The sequence below is a fragment of the Leptodactylus fuscus genome, chromosome 7 (genome assembly GCF_031893055.1).
Source record: "Leptodactylus fuscus isolate aLepFus1 chromosome 7, aLepFus1.hap2, whole genome shotgun sequence".
Lineage (NCBI taxonomy): Eukaryota > Metazoa > Chordata > Amphibia > Anura > Leptodactylidae > Leptodactylus > Leptodactylus fuscus.
This window is the reverse complement of record NC_134271.1, coordinates 19,040,972-19,062,523: the sequence shown is the minus strand read 5'-3', so window position 1 is coordinate 19,062,523 and position 21,552 is coordinate 19,040,972.

Genomic DNA, 21,552 nt, shown 5'->3' with positions numbered 1-21,552 from the left:
CTACCGTGCCAACTCAGAGCCGCCTGCCAAGTCCCACTTATTGTGAGTTGCTTTAAGAGACTGTTAAGACTGCAGCCCATTTGTTGTGGACCGTTGTTTTAGACACTGAAACCAACATGCCATGTGCCTTCATAGAAAGACTGTTACATTACTATTAGGAACTGTGAAGCATTATGACTTAAAGGGGTTTTCCAACACCCAAATAGTTTTTTCATCCACAGGATAGGTCATCAGTATATGATCTGTGGAGGTCTGACACCTGGACCCCACACAGATCAGTTGTTGAAGCGGTGCTGTGCTTCCCCAGAACTACTATGGAGGAGCAGGTTACTGCATTGTTCCTGTGCTCGTCATCCACTAGCAGTTTCTGGCACCTGCAACAGCTGATGTGTACAGAATCCGGGTGTCAGATCCAATGGAACACATTCTATGTAAAAACTATTTGGGTTCAGAAAATCACTTTAAATTACTTTATAGATTTGTACCCACTTGTGACTGTAACCATTAAGCATTGAGCCTACTTACTTAGTGCTGCATGTCTGCCAACTTTCTGCGCCATTCTTAAATGGGCCCTGTAATTGTGTCAAGGGCCACACACATAACAAATGTTAAATGTCCGATTTGTATTAGACACCTGAGGGGTAGGTAGCTTGGTAGCAGCAATAGTGCGGACTCAACCAGTCAGAGACAGGGACACAATGTCTGGTGCAACAGGTTTATTTGGAGAAACAGCAAAAATAAATAAATAAACCTTCAGGTCAGGCACAGAATAAGCAAAATAAAATACAGCCTGAGGGGCTCTATCAGCAAAATCATGCTAATAGAGCCCCACATATGCGTGAATAGCCTTTAAAATGGCTATTCAGGCACCGTAAATGTTATATTAAACCCCGTTTTTAAATAAAAGCATTAAAACATATATGCAAATCTTACCGAACGTGCACCATTGGCGGGGATGCACGATGTGACGTCAGCTTCGGGTACGCCTGCCTCTTCTGTCTTCTTGTAGTCACGCCCTCTGGTTCCGTGTCTTCTTCCGGCTTCTTCTCTTCAAATCCCGCGCCTGTGTAGTAGCGCTTCCCTCTGGAGTGCTACTGCGCAGGCTCACTCGCGAACTGCCATTGAGTAAAATGCTATGCCTTTAAGTTGCAGAATCTGAGGACGGCTTAGAGGGGACTTCAGGTACACAGGTCTTTAGGACCTAGGAGAGAACGTAACAAAAGCAGCATTAGGAATGGGCAGAGATGGTAGCTCAGCTACACTCAAGTGGTAATGCAGGGGTGCTAGATACTGGGACAGCAAAAGCCCACACATGGGGGACACAGGACATAGGGTACCGTCACTCACAGAGGCAGTGGGTAGGTGGAGATGTAAATGACTGTGGGGCCATAGAGAGCAGTTCAGCCCAGTGTACAGAGTAAGGGAGCCTTCACACGGAGTATACGCTCGGCTCATTCTGAACGTAAATGTCGTTCAGAATGAGTGCGTAAAAACCAGCTCCCATTGACTTGAATGGGTGTCGGCATACGCGCGTAGCACATTGTAAGCAATAGGGAAAAAAGCTTCCCATTGATTTCAATGGGGAGCGTTCGTATGTCGGCACCCATTCAATGGGAGCTAGTTTTTACGCGCTCATTCTGAACGACTTTTATGTTCAGAATGAGCGGAGCGTATACTCCGTGTGAAGGCTCCCTAAGGCCTAAGTGCACAGCCGGGTACCTGCAACCAGAGCCCCCGATACTCAGGGCAATCATTCAGGTTTTCTGATGCAGTTTTTGAAGCCAAAACCAGGTGAGGATCTTAAAGGGAGTGAAGGTATACTTCACAGATTCTTTTTCCCAATTCATTCCTGGTTTCGGCTTTAAAGACTGTACATTTCTAAACATATAAAGATGACCTAAAGAGTTCTATTTTAAAGTGGTTTTCCAGGCTCAAAATATCGCTGTACTTTAGTAATGATAGGTCATCAATATCAGATTGGTAGGAGTCCTACACCCAGCACTCTCACAGATTAGCTAGTGCACAGAGAATGGAGCAGGTAGCAGACAGCACTGTTTTCTGTATAGGGGTCAAACCAGGTACTACAGGTCAGCTCATTCACTTGAAAAGGAGCTAAGCTACAGTGACTTAGTTTCACCACTACAACAAGAACAACGCTGTCTGCTTCCTGCTCCATTCTCTGTGTATCAGCTGATCTGTGATGGTGCTGGGTATCAGACCCCCACCAACTTCATATTAACAATATTTTTAGCATGTAAAGCCTCTTTAAAGCATCAGGTGTCTACATATTTGCTTATGTCTACTGAAGAGATCCGAGTACAAGGTCTTACTGGGTCTTGCAGAGATCTGAGCACAAGGAAGTGATGTTCAGTTGCAAACACAAATCTACTAAGTGTAAATTTACCATTAGGGTAGAGTCACACGGCGGAAAATGAAGTTGAATTCTGTCGCCAGAATCTGTGACAATATCAAGCAAGATGCTGATTTATTTCAGCTTCTTATAATCTCTACCTCCCATTCAAAACAACCGGAGGTAGATCCTGGGTGGAATCCACTAACAATTATGTGGCAGATTCATCCGTGTAAACATATCTTCATCCAGCTTCCAAAAATTTTCTCCAAATACATACCCAGCAGTGCTAAATACTCACTGTTTCCTTGTGCACACTTTGCTTGGGTTTATTTTACTTGCTGCTCCATGTATCACTGTTGTGTACATGAAGTGAATCTGTGGACAAACTACATTTCCCAGGATTCATCTGTCTGCGCTTACTCTCTGTGTTTGCTGCTCACGGAGAGCGTGGGGCGAGGAAATGAGCTTGCAAACGAAATATCACAGATGTGGGAGTGATTTATTACCTGTGATTCCATTGCAGGGAACAGTGGAGAAGAGAAGGGTACGCAGAGAGTAAGAACAGGCAAATGAATCATGGGAAATGTAGTTTGTCCTCAGACTCACTTCATGTAAATAACAGTGATACAAGGAGCAGCAAGTAGAATAAAACAAAGAAAAGGCTCCACAACCCCTTTAAGCGACCATAGACCTTATATGTTGCTCCTTTAGCGGAGAGCTATCCCATCCAGGTCCACCATACACATGCAAGCTCGGCCGAGCATGCTTATGTACCGGCCTGGAAGAGGGTGCAAAAGTATCTGTCATGTTGAAATCCAACTTCCCGATTAATAATCTGCCTTGACATCTGCTGCCAGGAGAGATTCGGGAGGCCCCCATACACATTAGATGCTTGACCCCACCCATTAAAATCAGTGGGTTCAGCTGATAGACCTCTAATGTGTATGGCCAACCTTACACCTTGCCAGCTATAAACCCTCCAGGACCCTCCAAGAAGTCCAACATAGTGTCGACTAAGGGTAAGGAGGGGGTCACAAACTATTAGAAGGCAGCTTTAACTAAAGTGGTATAAAATCATAACCAGCTGCATATAAGACAGCGTTGAAAGGCCGTCTGCATCATTAGCCGCTCCCCTGGGCTCCAGACTTATACCGGCATATGTGACAGCCATCATCTGACCCCAGCCCGTCCTCTCCTGCGCCCTGACAGAATTTTACACTCAGCAGCTGAACCGACATTCACAAAAGAACAGCCCCCTCCCCATAAAGGGCCTGGATAAAAGGTTACCAAACACTGACTGTTTTCCAATTGGGATTCTAATGATTATCATTAATGAAGCCTGACACCGCAGTCTGTCTCTCATTGTGCTCTGGGCGCAGACCCGCTGATGGCGTCCACCGGGCCCGGCTACCTGGCACTGGGACCCCTCTGGTGAGATTTGCCAGGCACAGCTGATCTGGTGCCGAGGATTTGAGTCATTAACAATATTCTTGCATTGCAAGTGTCTCTCTTCATATTTAGATTCCCCTAATACTTATTACTAGTGAATAGGACTCCATCAGAATCGCAGCGCTCCGGGTCAGCTGGCTCGGGTAATCCTCTTAAAAAATTAAGGAATACATAATTTTATGAGTCCCTGATGTGGAAGGATCGGCTAATAAGTTTGATATAAATCTCCTATTGATTCTCACTAAACAAAAGGGGCTAATACTCCGCCGCCTCCCGTCTTAAAGAGCCCTCACAATTAGGGGCAGACGCATTTCTCATGTGAATGTTCAGGAGACAAATTTTCACAGACAGGAGATGTCTTCCTCTAGGGATGCTGCAGGCCGGGCCGTGGACTCCGCAGCTATTGGAGGCGACCAAAGGGGCGTTAAATGTGCAAGAAACTCCAAAAATGAGCAAGAAAACGGGATAAAGGGATTTTATAGGTTTAGGTAATTGGAGATTAAAGACATTGCCATATTGGGGCCTTTGGACGTTATAAAATGAGGGTGCCTGAGGGGTGACTAGAATCTTCTGACCTCCAGTGCATACTGGTGTCTCCTCATGGTGCCTTTGGGCCATCTCAAAGACTAGGGGCCAAGTGTAAATGCTTCCTCTGAACCCCCAATAACTTCAACCCTGAGGGTCCCCTCTGCTAAGTGCTGACTTCTATCAAATTGGACCCTCACAGAGGATTGTCTATACTTGATACAAGTGTAATAAATCTGCTGCTGCGAGAAGTATTTGATCTGTACAGTTTCAGTATCTGGATGTTTCCATTCATTGACAGTAAATTGATATTGGGTTTACCGGCCCCATATCCTATTTTCATACAGGATAAGTCATCAGTATGTGATCTGTTGGGGGCTGACTCCTGAACCCGCACAGATCAGCTGTTCTAGAATCCATCAGTTGTCGGAATTGCTAGTGGATGTGGAAGTGCGTGCAACATCGGTCCTATGCAAGTAATAGGCACAGCACAGGAGGCCTATCCACTATATAAGGGGGGTTTCGATGAAATGGTTTGATATTAATTCCCATATTATACTTTACAATACCCAAGACTCATAAAATAAGAGTCTGGTATCTATCTATCTATCTATCTATCTATCTATCTATCTATCTATCTATCTATCAGGGTGATCCTGTGTTTTTTAACAGATGGCACACTGACCCTTTTTCTCCCACATACATAAAATAGATGTCCAACTTTGCCATTTTTATGCACAGGGTTTTTTAAAGGGATTCTTTCATTTAAATCACATTTTTTCTCGAGCACACGTAGGAATAGCCTTAGGAAAGACTATTCTTCTCCTACCTTTAGATGTCTTCTCCGCGCTGCCGTTCGATAGAAATCCCGGTTTTCGTCTGTATGCAAATGAGTTCTCTCGCAGCACTGGGGGCGGGCCCCAGGACTCAAACAGCACTGGCGGCGTCCCCAATGCTGCGAGAGAACTTCTAGGCCTCGGGCAGAGCCGACTGCGCGTGCCCGCGGTCACAAGAAAAATGGCTTTACTGTGTAAGTGGCCATTTTCTTGTGGTCGCGGGCATGCGCAGTCGGCTCTGCCCAAGGCCTAGAAGTTTGAACCCAGCTCCAGAAGAAGATGCGCAGAGAGGCCGTTCCTGTAGAAGATGTAGGCAGCGCTAGAGATTACTCTTGCAGCTTTGGGAGCGCCCCCAGTGCTGTTTGAGCATTGGGGACCGCCTCCAGTGCTGCGAGAGAACTCATTTGCATACAGACGAAAACCGAAATTTCTACCAAATGGTGGCGTAGAGAAGACATCTAAAGGTAGGAGAAGAATAGGCTTTCTTAAGGCTATTCCTATGTATAATCAAGAAAAAATGTGATTTTAATTATAGAATCCCTTTAATATCGACCGAGCAAAGCATGCCTGTGAATGAGGTGGACAGGAGGAATAGCTGATAGCTAAATAGGTAAGTCCAGACTACTATATATCGTTGGAATGGGGCTCTTACTAGTATACTGAGTTTCCTTGGAGAGATCCATCAGGTGGGTGGGTAAATCAATGTCCGACTCTTTATAGTGCCTTGAAACAAGCCCTCGTGTAGCCTGTATAACTGGTTATCTATGGCTCTAACCTCCATCTGCTCACTTTTTTGGGGGTTGATGCAAACCAATGAGCAGACTGTCCTGTGTCTACACCACTGTTGTCTTCACCACCATTGGCCACCACTAAGTACGGTCATCCTGTCTAAAAGCCGATTAATTTTTTTTGTTTTAGATATAACTTGTGTGACTTTTCATTTTTTCGTACCGCACCTGCCAAGGAGACTCTTAGGGCTTGGGCGACAGATGGACAGATGTTGAACAAAAGCCGCGTCCCCTGTACCAATTTGTATCGTATGGAGTAAGATCACAGGCGAGACTCCCACCAATGTGTCTCTTGACAAACACCTGTATTAGCTATGTGTCAGTGTAAGAGGAATGCTGTTAGACAAGCGGTAATCCCATAATCTCATCATTTGCATACTCCTCATTAGCTGATTAGACCTGAACGAGGCCCATTCCCCGGCCCAGCCCGCCTGGGTGGCTGAGTAAATGAACTTACATGGGGGAAAGCAAGACCTGCATGTGTGCAAGGGGATTAGAATTTGTGTGAACTGTGCTGGCTATATTCTCCTGACTGGATCACAGTAATTGGATAGGTGGAGCAATGGTGGATCCATTGGTCGGGTGTTTGCACAGGACAGACTTAATTTTGTTTCCTCAGCTCCCCCGGCTTTTGTTTGGCGTCCATGCTTTGTCTCTCCGAGCCCTTAGCACCTCTGTGTTTTGGGCACGCTAAGACGATTCTGCTACATAAGAAAAGAAACCAGGAGATTTGGGCAGAAATGTAACACTCAGGCCGGTCTCAAGTGCCACTTGAGTCGAGCGTAATCATCTTAGGCCGATGGCAGAAGAGAATGCCAATGAGGACTGGTATCCGTAAACACCTCCGAGCTTCGCACAAGAGGTTTATTTGATGGCTACATTGGGATTTAACAATCCCAGCATCAAACAATCCGCCGCCTACTTACAAGGGGGCTGAATACTTTGTAAAAGTTTGTTGGGCTCCAAAGCCATTGTCTCCATGAGTTATTTTAATGCAGAAGAAATAAGAAGTCAGGCCGGCCGCCCGCACTGTTTAAGCAGCTGTAGTCGTCATTGGCCTCCAGAAGTCTGACCAGTGGCTAAGCCTCTCTAGGGGAAGCTTGGGTTTTGTTCCTTATGTTGGTTTAATAATGCAGATCAAGCCATTTTGTTGGAAATTCTTGCAGTCTTTTTATATGCAAGACTCTGGATTTAGATTACCTGACAAGCAACCCCATACAAGGTTAATGGAATAGCATCACCCTTTCCTGACAATGGGATCCATTAGTAGATTAGGGAGAGGGGTCCATGCACCAGAGCGAACAAAATGATGATTTTCTTTTTGTATTATCTAAGTCAAGAATCGCCGATAAAATCTGTTCTGTAAATGGAAGTGTAGCCGACTGGACCAGAGCTGTATGGACAGCCCAAAGATGGCCAAGTGTGGTGCCTTCAACATGGCTGCACCCTCTCGAAACTTCTTATCTTGTATATTGGTACCTAGTGGTAATCGGCAGATTCCTTGGGATCTTTGAGGCTACAGAAACCAAGTGGTTTGGCTGGTGGAAGATGCAAGAGATCTGTTACATTACATGTTATCCAATGGGGTGCTCTGGCCATTCTTAGAACTGGGTAATAGATAGGGGCTTGGATAAGGACCCCCCCCCCCCCCTCCATGGCCGTCATGTGCTCCGATAGTGTTTCCAAGATGGTATTTGTAACAGAAGCCAAACCTATCACATAACAGAAACTATCAAAGAAGGGTTGGCAAGAAATTTTTAATTTTTTTTTTTATTTGTGGCCCATCCTTAGGACAGACCATAGTTATCTGACCAGTAGGGGGCCTGTTCCGATGCATTTAGCCGGGATCAGATGGCTCTGTGGTCAGGAGCTAGGCCCTATTGACTTTGATGGGAACTGCAAATATGGAACCCAACACCTATACAGGGCACAATGCTATCTGCTTCAGATGAAAGTAGGGATGTCTTTTTTTTTTTTTTATTACCATCCCTGCCTTACTATGTTCAGTTTACAATGGAAATATAGAAAAAAACAAACTTGAGAGTCTTCAGTAGTTGATACCTTTTTAATGGCTAACTAATAATGATGACAGATTACAACGTTTCGGAACTCTAGGCTCCTTTCTCAAGTAAATTTAATAACCATTTCTGAAGGATGTACATTTTATGTACAAAAGGACACATAGGAATAGAATTCTAGGAGGAAGGGGGGGAGAGGGTTATTAGTAATTGGTAGAAACAATGTAAACAATTCCAGGTTCTTATCAGTTCTCAGGGTCTCAGGTCAGTGATTTCTGTAAGATGCCATAAAACCATGTGACAGATTTAACCCCTTCTCCAGTGTTTGAAGCAGGGTCATAAGTTTATACTCATAAATCCGTCGCTCTTTCTTTGATTTAAAATTCCCTCTTAAAACCAAAATTTTCATGTGATCGGTGATATTATAATCCTCATTGCAGAAATGTTTTGATATGGGAAGGTCCATTCTTCGTTCTCTAATTGTATGGCAATGTGAATTCATACGCATTCTAAGCTGCTGTCTGGTCTCTCCAACATACAGATTTTCAGTGGGACATTTGGTGCACATTATTAAATACACTACATTAGGTGTGTTACAGGTGAACGTACCTCGGATTTGATATTCCCTGTTAGAGTTTGGTATCTCTATCCTGTCGGTGGTCAGTATATGAGGGCAGTTTACAATGATCACTGTGCATACAGCTATGGGAACAGACATGATGCAGCTCCGCTTGCACCACACCTGTAAGATCCTAATTTTGCAAAAAGCCAGACCCTATGGTCAGGTTGTCTTGAATGTATGCCCTCTTTATAGGTTATCATTCTTTAGGGTAGGTCATCAGTTGAAGATCAGCCAAGGTCTGACACCTGGGACCCCCAAGGATCGCTGGTTGAAGAGGCCGAATGACTCTCCTCAGTGCTGCAGCGGTAATGCCGGAGCTAATGTCTGCAATCAGAGCTCGCAGGCATGAGCTCCGGCATCTCCGCTGTAAGAGTTACAGTGGAGATGCCGTCCGGATATGTCCTCTCCATACCTTTAGAGCTGCAGGCCGGTTCCTGCGCGGCGAGGTCACAGGAGCCGACCTGTCTTGATGACAGCCGGGAGCCTAATGAAGGCTCTCAGGCCTGTCATCGCTATATTACTATTGTGGCTGGTCTATGACCATCCACAATAGTAATGTATAGAATCTCCCATAGACGGCAATATACTTGTATTGCCGTCTATGGGACTTGCAATCAAATGATTGCAGATTCAAGTCCCATGGGGGGGGGGGGCTAATAAAATAGTGAAAAAAAAAGTTTTAAAAAAATATATATAATAATAAAATAAACAAAAATTCTAAATCGTTCCTTTCCCTAGAATACATATAAGGGCAGGTTCACACCAGCACCCTATCTCCGTTATGCAGGTTTCTGTTTTCCGTTGGCAGAAGATGGAAACCAACAGCGTCTGTGAGTGTCTTCTGCTCTCAACGGCGAAACCGTTTTTTTTTTTTTTTTTTTTTTACTGGACACAAAGTCCTGCATGTCCAACTTTGTGTCTGGTTAAAAAAAACTGCTTCACCGTGGAGAGCACAAAACGCTCACCGGCGGACACTTTTCAAACCCATGAAACCCCATTCAAACCCAGTTTCTCGGGCAGGAAACAGAAACCTGTATAACGGAGATCGGGCGCTGGTGTGAACCCGCCCTCAAAGTAGAAAATTACTGTAAAACACATACACATTAGGTATCCCTGTGTCTGACAGTGCCCGGTCTACTGAATATAGGGTCTGCAGTGCTCCTGTTCTGTCGGGAAGGGATTAATAGGAGCACTGCAGATCCCCTATAGTCAGCCAGGCTGAATTCCAAGTGGGGGGAAAAACCTCAGTCCTCATGCTCAGGGAAGGGGCAGACAGACAACCAAAACACCCCCTCCCCTCCCCTTCCCCAGCACCAGCAACGACTGCACCCAAAAATTCCGGCCACTTTAATTTTTTAAATTTTCCAGTAGCTGCTGCATTTCCCCCCCTCGGCTTATACTTGAGTCAATAAGTTTTCCCAGTTTTTTGTGGTAAAATTAGGGGGGTCGGCTTATATTCGGGTCGGCTTACACTCGAGTATATACAGTACCTATCTTTAGTATTCAGTCTCTGGCATGAAGCATAATTGCCTCTGCTTCTGCCGGCGCCTGTGCAATCCACGGGGGGGAAGGGGAGTGGGTGGTTGGGGCTGAGGTAGGTAGATGGGACAAGTAGTCTGCAGCCTATCTAGGGACACAGGGAGGGGGTGTGAGAGAGAGATCATGGGAGTGATCAAAGAAATGTAGAGGATGCCAGGAGCTCCCAGAGAAAGAAATCACTCAAAACACTGCACTAAAGGTATTTTGGTGCTGGTTCGACTTTCCAATCCCCGATTTCCAATCCTACTCCCAGCTGCCTTTGCTTCCACTTCTGCCTCCAGGAGGTCCCAAGTGCCACACTGAATAGTGTCAGCAACATCCTGATGATGTTCAGCATCAGCAGTGTGATGTGGGATGCACTGGCCCCCTGGAGTGCTGAAGGGGAAGCGGAGGCAGCCGCGAGTAGGGTCAGAAATCGGTGTAATCCAAGCGGTAACGGCCTATTAAAAATAAATAAATAAATAAATAAATAAAATTTAGATGGTGTATGGAGACTTAGAACAAGTTCCATGGGGAAAAAGTAACAAATTAACTGATGTCAGACAAGCCAGAGACTCCTTCGAAAAGAAGAGCAACCCATCTTAAAGTCTTCTTTCACCATCTCTTGCAACTCCTTGCATCATTTTATAAGTGATGCTTCGCTGCTTACAGTGCATTTGGAATTTCTCTAGCCCCCACCACTCCTGAGAAATCGGTGCTTCTAGTTACAGCACCAATATGCTAATTATGCTCTCTGATAATGACCGGCACCGCCCACCTGACAGACATACAGGGTCCACCCGCCCATCTGACATTAGAGAGTCTAATCAGGTCTGTTTTCTCATGAATGGTAATGTTAAGATAGTAGATGCAGTGCAGAGCCAATAGTGAGAACAAGTACTAGACACACTGATCAAAATGATAAAGACGGTGCTGAGTGTCTAGCATCCCCCCCTCGGACCGCACCAACTCCAACCCCAAAGTGGTGTTCACCAGACCCCCAGATGGTGGGGATTGACTTGGTGGCAGTGCCAGGCAGGCAGAGCGGTACGGTTTGGGAATTTCTAAGCACACAGAGCACCACAAATCACAGCAGAACCAGAAACTGGAAACTCTTACCAGCAGATCTTCAGGGTAGCAGTGCAGGACCAAAAACCAGAAAGCAGCGGCAGGTGGCAGCAGAGAGCCAAAGCGTAGTCATTCAATCCGAGTCATCAACAAGAGGGCAGCGCAGTACAGAGGGTGATCCACAGGGGAGGTCAGGAAGGCCAAGTCGGTTACAGGAGAGGCAGAACAGTACAAAATCGGGTTCAGGAAGCAGAGGTCTAAAGGCAAGCCGGAGTCATAAACAGGAGCAGGCACAGTACACAAATCAGGAGTCAAAAGGCAGAGTCAGAGGGCAAGGCAAGGCAAGGCAATCAGATAACAGGAGAAACGCTTACTATCAGGAACTAGGAGGAACACTGAATAGCCAGCGGTGGTCCGGAGCAAGAGCCCATCCTTAAATAGGCTGAAACCCGCTACTAGGCCTGAAAAACTGGAAGTCCCTGGTCCGGCTCAGGAGGAGACCAGTAATCCCCGCACATCACTGCGGAGGTCTGGCCTGCCTCCTGAGCCTCGGAAGCAGGGAACTCGAAAGCGCAAAGGGAGGAGGGCTGGCAACCTCTTCACAGCTTCGCGGAGGCCCCGTCCCTACTCCTAACAGGTAACGTCTAAAATTACAATTCCAACTGCTCCGGAATCCGTGCATTGTTGCTCATTGAAAAATGGAAAGTGTTGTGAGAGGTGGTGAAAAGTCATCTTTATAGTTTGGAGGTTTGACCTTTAGTGATATTTTTTATTTTTATTTTTTTGCAAAAATGTATTTTTGGGTTCCACTGTCAAAGGAAGAGCAAACCATCTAAAGACAGCTGTTTTGAGGTCTTGGATTCTCCAATGCAAAAAGTTTTAACTTTGGGTTTCTCAATTTGGCTTATGTCAGCCAAATCAGATATATCTTCAAAAGGAAGAGAAACCCACCTAAAGACTGCTGTTTTGTGGTTCTTGTCCTTCATCATCTACACTGACAAGGGGCAAGAACCCTGTAACAGCTGTCCAGAGATGGGTTTCTCTTACTTTTGGATGGATCTTCTGGACATCAGCCACATTGAGAGCCCAAAAGTAAAACTTTTTGCATTGGAAAATCTAAGATGCCACCAACATCAAACCTCCAATCTTAAGGCAACTTCCACGCTTTGGTGAGGATGGAGCTACTTTTTAATTAAAATATGTAAATATTCCTTGAGATTGAAGTTTTGATGTCGGTGGCATCTTGGATTTTCCAATGCAAAAATGTTTTACTTTTGGGTCCACAATTTGGCCAATATTGGCCAAACCAGATACTCTTCCAAATGGAAGAGAAACCCACCTAAAGTCAGCTGTTTTGTGGTTCTTGTCCTTTGTCAAGAGCCCTGTAACAGTCGTCCATGGACGGGTTGCTCTTACTTTTGTAGGAGGTCTTCCAAAATGTCCTGAAGATGAAGCCTCCGATCTTTCAGGTATCTGCCATACTTTATTTACAAAGCCTTCCACCATCACCACTGTAAATGCCAACATTTGCTTTGCCCCCGGACCCCTCCTCTCCTGCCTGGCTCGATGTATGACACCACTGTTTGACTTTTTTTTTTCTTTACTAGTCTGATCTGTCATTGCCCTGAACAGCTAAACAGGTCCCAGGCCTTATTGATCTCTCAATTTATCTTTTCTTAACTCGTTTTTCACCGTCTGGTGCTGTGTGTTCAAGGTATTGAGGCCAAGCACCCGTCTGTTCATATTGTCCTGACTGGTTAGGCCTGGAAATAAAAAAAAAAATTAAAAAAAAGGGGAGCAGGTGGTGTGACTAAAGTAGACCCTTCACAGAATAGGAGAACCTCGGCTCTAACCAGCCAGCTATCTCCTCCCTCCAACTGTTCCACATTGAAGCACTGAACTGTGGCACTACAGTCCGACTTTAACACAACCGCCTTACAAACCAGCAAGAATTTCCTTTTGTCAGACCCCCTTTGTTAATCAACAGACTGAAGAGGAGGGGGGGGGGTCCTCAAAGTAAGTGTATTTTAATATGTATGGAGAATGAGGGCCGTGCAAACGCCAGTCATGGGAGATTATTCAATATGACTACAGATGCTTCATTTCATAAATATTTAGGAGAGAGGACGCTTCCTTATAGACGCAACATTTAGTTCCAAGGAACTTGGATGGGACAATGGGGAGCGCAGGTTATTATTTGTGGGTCAGGAGAAATGCATGAGCAGTCAATAAATGGGAGACTTCATCCAAAGCAAATTAACTTGATATGAAATGTGTGGAAATAAAAAGTGGTCATAAAAATGTATCTGGTTGGGGGCCACACGGTGGCTCAGTGGTTGGCACTGCAGCCTTGCAGCGCTGGAGTCCTGGTGTTCAAATCCTGCCATGGGCAAAAAACCATCTGCAAGGAGCTTGTATGTTCTCCCCGTGTTTGCATGGATTTCCATCCCATATTCCAAAAAAAGACATACTGATAGGGAAAATTGTACATTGTGAGCTCTATGTGGGGCTCAGAATCTACATTTAGAAAAAAAAAAAAAAAGTATCTGGTTGATCTATGGAATTATAGAGAGGGAGAGAGATATGTTTTTCTCTGCTCTGTCGAGTGGTTAAAGGGGTTGTCCAGGTCCTGAAGGTAATAGAAACCGGTCATCAGTATCAGATCTATTATGGTCCTGCTCCTGGTCTATGTCCCAATCACTTGTTTCGACCACCAGAAGCCATATACCAGGTATAGAGCTGGAATCAGCTCCGCTCTTAATAAGGCCGGGTTCACACGGAGTTACGTGCCGCGAGATTTGGCACGTAGACGCCGCGTGACCCTTTGCGTGCCGTACACGCTCCCATTCATTTCAATGGGAGCGGGGAGCGTATGCGCCGCGCTAGTTTGCGGCCGTGAATAAATGCACGGCCGCAAACTAGCGCGGTGCATGCGCTCCCCGCTCCCATTGAAATGAATGGGAGCGTGTACGGCACGCAAAGGGTCACGCGGCGTCTACGTGCCAAATCTCGCAGCACGTAACTCCGTGTGAACCCGGTTATTCAAGTGAATGGAAGCAGGGCTGCAGTTCCAGGTGTCACCACTACAGTGTATGGAGCTCTGTACACTATATACAGGTTCCGGTCAGTACTCTGTAGAAGTAGTGCCTGGACCTGTAGCTCTGCTCGCATTCACTTGGATAAGCGCAGAGCTGCTTCCAGCCATAGACCTGTAGTATATGGCCTCCAGTGGCTGAAAGACCTGATACTGACGAACTAACTTGTGGACAGGTCATCAGTTTTAATTACATTCAGGTTCTGGACAACCCCTTTAAGTATAATGGAAACTCAAGAAATGCCTGAAATTTGTTACATGAAAGTTGACCAAAAAGTATAAAATTTCTTTTACAGCATAGTGAGGCTTGGATTAACATCAGAATATATTTGCTCAATATATGGTAAATGGCCGCTTACATAGTATTGTAAGCGGCCATTTTCTCGTGGCCAGCGGGCATGCGCAGTCGGCTTTGCCCGAGGCCTAGAAGTTAGAAGCCACTGCCGGAAGAAGACGCAGGAAAACCTCGTTCCAGAAGAAGAAGAGGCAGCGCTGGAGAGTTCTCTGGCAGCATTGGGGACGCCCCCAGTGCTGTTTGAGTGCTAAGGCCCGCCCCCAGTGCTGCGAGAGAACTCATTTACATACCAACAAAAACCGGGATTCCTACGGAACAGAGAAGACAACGAACGGTAGGAGAAGAATAACCTTTCTTAAGGCTATTCCTACGTGTTAATAATAAAAAAAAAAAAAAAAAGTGATTGAATGATAGGATCCCTTTAAAACACCATGCCAGAAGAATACATTTTCCATATATTTCTCAACTGACAGATACGGGTAAAGAATGAGGGTTCACCTCTCGCTTTCTGTAGGTCACTTTTAGGGCAGTGATACTCGACCGGTTTACCATGGGTTTGTGGTCTTTTAGTTTCTGTTATTGTGGTGTATTTTTGATTCGTGTGAACACAGGCCAAGAGTGACCAGTTCATGAAAAAAACCATTTCAGACTCCATATGTCTCTCATTACCAATCATCTAGAACAGATTTTGTATCCATTTAAGATGTCAAAGGTTGCAATGACAGATCCCAACACTCAGTACATGGACGTTGCAGTTTACTGACTGTATCTACATAGAGAATGGATTTGTCTTCTCCGGCCTCATCTTCTCCAGGGGTCATTTCATAGTGGAGGAGGCAAAGGCCGGTCTGAACAATTGACCTAAGTGTCGGCCATTTATTTTATTATCTGCCCCTTTAAACAAGTCACAAATTATTCCCTGACAAGTGGAGGTAACTGATCTTTGTGTACAGAGAGGAACAGCTGAACACCAAGGGGTAAACAGGTCTTTTCACCATGATAAATCACTGCTTAATGAGCCCCCCATTGTCTGCTCTTATAGCCCCTCGCTCTAATTCCATTACCTTGTGCTTAATAAAGCTGACACTACAAATTATCTGAATCCTTTGAACCTTTCCACAATATTGACTGGTTTCATGCAGCAGATGTTCCTTAAAGCAGACAGACACATGACATTCACAGCCATAACTGGCGAAAAGTTCCAACAATGGGATGCTAATTTCGCTGCAAAGTGAGGAACTGATGTCCGTGCAGGTGACAGCACTGTGACTCCCGATTCTACCCGGCCACCAATTTGTTAGGAAATTAATTAGCTAATTGGCTGCTGTAACGTCATCCCAAAATTCGGCTCAGACGCTGCTTAGGATGACCAGGTACAGGAGCCGCCACCTATATGTCATTCATATTGGCTTAAGGAATGAGCATGAAGAAAAAGTTACATTGTATGACATGTAACAAAGTCAGATACTTTATATGTTATATGGAATGTAATAAATACATAATAGTTACAAGATTATGATAAATGTCCTCAATGAGATATAAAAAGTGTAATCCATGCCAAATATGGGCCCTATATAATCAGGAGAGTGAAATACATCATTGATATGGAATATAGAGGTTATAATACATATTTTATGTAGGATTCAGCTGGTAATAAATCCCTGATATAGAACAGGAGGATTATAAGAAATCTCTTCTATGGTCAGAACATTAGAACAAACTGTGGAAAATCATTAAATTGGTTTTGAATGTAGTAAAATCTTCACTCTTCTACCCCAGTCCCCTGTTCTGATGAATTCTATAGAGAAATGTTTTATTTTACTCTCTGTGATTATTTAGTGGATAAATGGGCCAGGACTGTGATAAGTAACCATGAGGCCCAATAGCAAAACTTGAAAGGGGCCTCGCTCTGCCATGACCAACTTAAAGGGAATCTACCATTAAAATTTTTTTTTTTTTGTGGATAAGACGTCGGAATAGCCTTTAGAAAGGCTATTCGTCTCTTACCTTTAGACGTGGTCTCCGCCGCACCGTTCCTTAGAAATACAGTTTTTTTTTACCGGTATGCAAATGAGTTTTCCCACAGCGATGGGGGCGGGTCCCAGCGCTCAAACAGCGATGAGGGCGTCCCCACCGCTGCCAGAGAAGTGTCTCCAAGCGCCGCCTCATTCTTCATCTGCCGCATCATGTTCAAAGTCTTCTACAGGTGCAGAGGCCACTGGAAAATGGCCGCTAACAATACTGTGCAAGCGGCCATTTTCCCGCGGCCTGTGCGCCTGCGCAATCTGCTCTGCTAGGTTAAGAGCCTGCGCCGGAAGAAGACATTGAAGATGACGCGGCGGACGAAGGAGGAGGCGGCGCTTGGAGACACTTCTCTGGCAGCAGTGGGGACACCCTCATCGCTATTTGAGCTGCGGGAGAACTCATTTGCATACCGGTAAAAACCGGTATTTCTAAGGAACGGCGTGGCGGAGACCACGTCTAAAGGTAAGAGACGAATAGCCTTTCTAAAGGCTATTCTGACGTCTTATCCACACAAAAAAATGTTTTAATGGTAGAATCCCTATCAGCAAAATCATGCTGATAGAGCCCCACATATGCGTGAATAGCCTTTAAAATGTTATATTAAACAAAACCCCCCCCCCATTTTAAAATAAAACCCTAAAAAAGAATTTTATCTACTTACGCATCGTGCATGCTGGGCGGGCATTCAGGGTGTGCCGTAGTAGCAGCCGCATGCTACTGCGCATGCGCCCAGGCCATTTTTTTATATCAGTGTCAGTTCGCGAGCGCCGGAGGAGGACGGGACCGGAGGACATCGGAGGAAGAAGGGGCGTGGATGAAGAAGAAGACACACCCTGAATGCCCGCCCACCGTGCACGATGCGTAAGTAGAGAACATTCTTTTTTAGGGTTTTATTTTAAAACGGGGGGGGGGGGGGGGGGGGTAGTTTAATATAACATTTACGGTGCCTGAATAGCCTTTTTAAAGGCTATTCACGCATATGTGGTGCTCTATCAGCATGATTTTGCTGATAGAGCCCCTTTAATATTTTCTTGAACAATCTTTTGAGGCAATCGCTGCGATCAGACGATTCCTGTAACTGTCAATGAGCATAGTGCTCCAGTTGTCTCTGGTATAAAGGCTGCCTTTTCCAGACGCCATGTTTCAGCTCCTTCCAAAGATGCTCAATAGGATTTAGGTGCGGGCTCATAGAAGGCCACATCACCATATAGATTCTACATGCCACCATACAACATAGGGTGCAATGCTTTAGGAGCAAGGGAACTTCACATGATAGGTTTCTCATGGACTCCACTATCAGCGGTGTAGTATGGGCCTTTAGCAGTCTCTTTGCTATATAGGTGTGTTCGTAAACTTATATTGCAGTATTGGGGCCTGCACTGTATACATTCTTCTTTGGCTGCTCATTTTCCTCGCAGACAACTTTAATTCCTTTCTTTGGGACAATTTCTAAATACCCAATGAATCATTTTGGTGAAAGCAATGGTTTCCTATATTGCCGTAAATGATTTGTCTAAGGACCATAGAAATACACAAGATCTTGTGGGCCGTCCAGTGGAGGAGATGAGATTTGTTAAGCACATTCTGAACTCAGAAACTGCTTTTTTAAGAACTTTTATGGGATTCAGGTTTTGGCCTTCAACATTACAAATGTATTTTTAACTATTTTTTGTCCTAGTTATTACATTACAATTTACCCTTTATGGATTTGGTCGGTGTTGCAAAAATATCCTTCTAGTAATGACTACTAATGCCAATTAAAAAAAAAAAAGACTGCTAAATTTAAAGAGGACCTTTCACCATATCCGGGCACATGCAGTGTTATATACTGCCGGAAATCTGACAGTGCGCTGAATTCAGCACACTGTCAGCTTTCCCGATCTGTGCCCGGTGTGAAGAGCTTACGGTCCGGTACCGTAGCTCTTCTATGGTCAGAAGGGCGTTTCTGACCATTAGCCAGGAACGTCCTTCTGCCTCGCGGCGCCAATCGCGCTGTGCTGTGGAGCCGGGAGGAACTCCCCCCTCTCTCTGCTCACACAGCTCGTCCATAGACGAGTATTATCAGGAGAGGGAGGGGGCGTTCCTCCCCGCTCCACAGTACAGCGCGATTGGCGCCGCGAGGCAGAAGGACGTTCCTGGCTAATGGTCAGAAACGCCCTTCTGACCATAGAAGAGCTACGGTACTGGACCGTAAGCTCTTCACACCGGGCACAGATCGGGAAAGCCGACAGTGCGCTGAATTCAGCGCACTGTCAGCTTTCCGGCAGTATATAACACTGCATGTGCCCGGATATGGTGAAAGGTCCTCTTTAAGACAAAAATCCATTAGTCACAATTTTAAATTTTTTTTTTTTTTTTAATTGTTTTTATAAGAATGCATTTTTAGAAACTTTTTTTTTTTCCTGATAGTAGTAATGAAACAAGATCTGGTCCTGACTTTTCCATTATCCAGTCTTGTTTATTATAAAGACAAGACCTGGCCCACAAAAGAAAAAAACAAGCAAAGATCAGGTCCCAACAAAGTGTCACTGACTCCCAAAGTTGCTGTCTTCTTTTCTCAATAATTATACCTAATTTGCTGTTTTCCCCCTTTCCCAGTACCCCTTCTATAAAGGGAAGAATCCCACCAGCTGGGACCAACTTGAGTGAAATGTGTGGTGTGCTGTTGTCAGCTAATTTATCTTGTACCAACAGAAAGAAAAAAAAATTGCAAAAAATGTTCATTTCATGTACACTGATTAGCATAAAATTGCTGCTATTGTATCAAATTGAAGAGAGGGACAATGAGACAGAGACTCCTGCAGGGGGCTGCTCCCCCCCACCTCCCCTGTCCTCTGCCTCTTTCCGCCTGTGGAGAATATTCGCACAAAAGCCCCCGTTTAACCTACATAGACTGGATCCTACTGATGGACAAAGCTGGAGAACTCATCCCACAAAGTTACATTTCAAGTCAAAAATTTGCAAAAAGTCTCCTATATCATCTCCTTATCCTTTATCCAAGAGATGGCATAAATGGGGTATTGTTGCCTAGGCAATAACACCCCAAAAACATTAAAAAAATCCAAAGTAACCATGATCAGAATCCTATAAATACATGGACTGGAAAAGTCACTTGTATCACATCTTATTAAAATTCTTAACACAAAAATGGAAACTTTAAAAGAACTTAAAAATTTTTGTTTTCAAAAAGTTGAAAGTTGGAATTTTTCCCCAAAAAATATTAATATTTTTCATACTCCATCAATTTTGACTGTTGAGAATAATTTCAAAGAAGATGTTTTGTTTTGTTTCTTTTTTTTGGAGTCCAAATTCATGACACAAAAAAAATTGACATTTTAAAAGAAATTTCTTCAAGAATATGGTTTCCAAAAAGTTGTAAAATATTTTTGTAAAAAAATCTATTTTTTGATGCTTGATCAATTGTGACTTTTTGGAAAAATGTAAACACAGCAATTCCCAACAAAAAATAGATTTTTTTAAATTTTTTTGCAAAAGCATCAATGTTGTTGTTTTTAGTTTTTCAATTCAAATTTTTAGTGCAAATTTTTATCAAGACAACAGGGGCTGAAATAGACCAGAAATATTGAGAAATCAAATCAATGTTGTTATAAACCTCATTGTGTTTGGTGGGGGGTTACATTGTGGTTCTGACCCATATAAACCTCCTCTGCACCTATAGACACAACTCTCTCCTTTCCAGATCGGGACTCTCCAAAATTTTAAAAATTTCACCCAGATTTTAAATATTGTAAATTTTAAGATTTTTAACCCAGCATCTAACAGCATGAATAATAAGGCCAAAAACTTTATTATTCTTCGGCCTATCACATCCATCATGCTTAATGCAACTTTTTGAATTTTTTTTTTTTGTAATTTGGAACTTCTTGTGTATCCTTTCACCTTACATTCACGGGGTTAATTCCATGGCTTCATTGTTGAGGCAGTGACATGAGGTCTTAGTGAATGATGAACAGGGAATCCTGTATGTGGGGGTGCAAGCAGGAAGAATTGTAGGGGGTCATGAATGGAGTGTGCGATGGAGCTGACTGTAGGGGATCTAACCCTGATAAATTGTTTACTTGTTAAAGATCGGAGCCCGTCTTAGGCTTGGTAGGCTCAGTGGGACGAACGCCAATTACAGCCTTTTGTGGAGGGCAGAATTCTGATTGACACCAATGCATCCCCTCACACTATGAGCCCTTTCAGTCGCATAGGTCCGACCATAACCCTACTGTGCTTCGGCTGTGGTTCTGCACCATGTCCCCAATTTTCTCTGCTTTTAGCAAAAAATGAACCTAAGACGAGGGCCGGTTGAGTATCGGAGGCCTCTATTTTACTATGCATTTCCCCTTTCTGATTTTTTTTTTTTCTTTGCCGGGCCGAGGTTGCTAAGGCCAGATCTTCAACAAAGAGAGCAAAGGAGCGGACATTATCATTGGATGACTGACTTCAAAGTTAATGATCTTCTCCAGTGAATTGTGTCTTCGACCAGTCAATAAGGTCTTTGGAAAGTCGGAGAGAAGAACCTCTTTAATCCACTAACCCTTCTTTGTTCTATTGTTACAAAATGATCATTTAATCAGTTTTCGAGCTTTTTTTTTTAGTCCTCGGTTGTTTGTTGATGTTTTTGGATGTTTTTGTTTTGTTTTTTTTGCCCAAAGTTTCTCAGAAGGGGCAGCCCCCCCCCCCCCCCCCCAAGAAAACCATTCCTTCTTCTTTAAGTTTTTTTTTTTTTCTCAAGTGACGGGTGAATAAATGTGCAAAAAATTAAGGCATAATGACCGAGCAAGAGCGACAAAACCTAATTAGTCACGGAGTCCACTGGCTAATGAGCCGCAAAACTGCCTCTTGAGTGTGTAATAACTGTATTTTTTACCATTTCTTCTCCTTTAGTCACAGCCTTGTGTGGTATCCCCGACAAACTAAAATGGCACCAGATGCAACAGGCTGCAGATATTTTA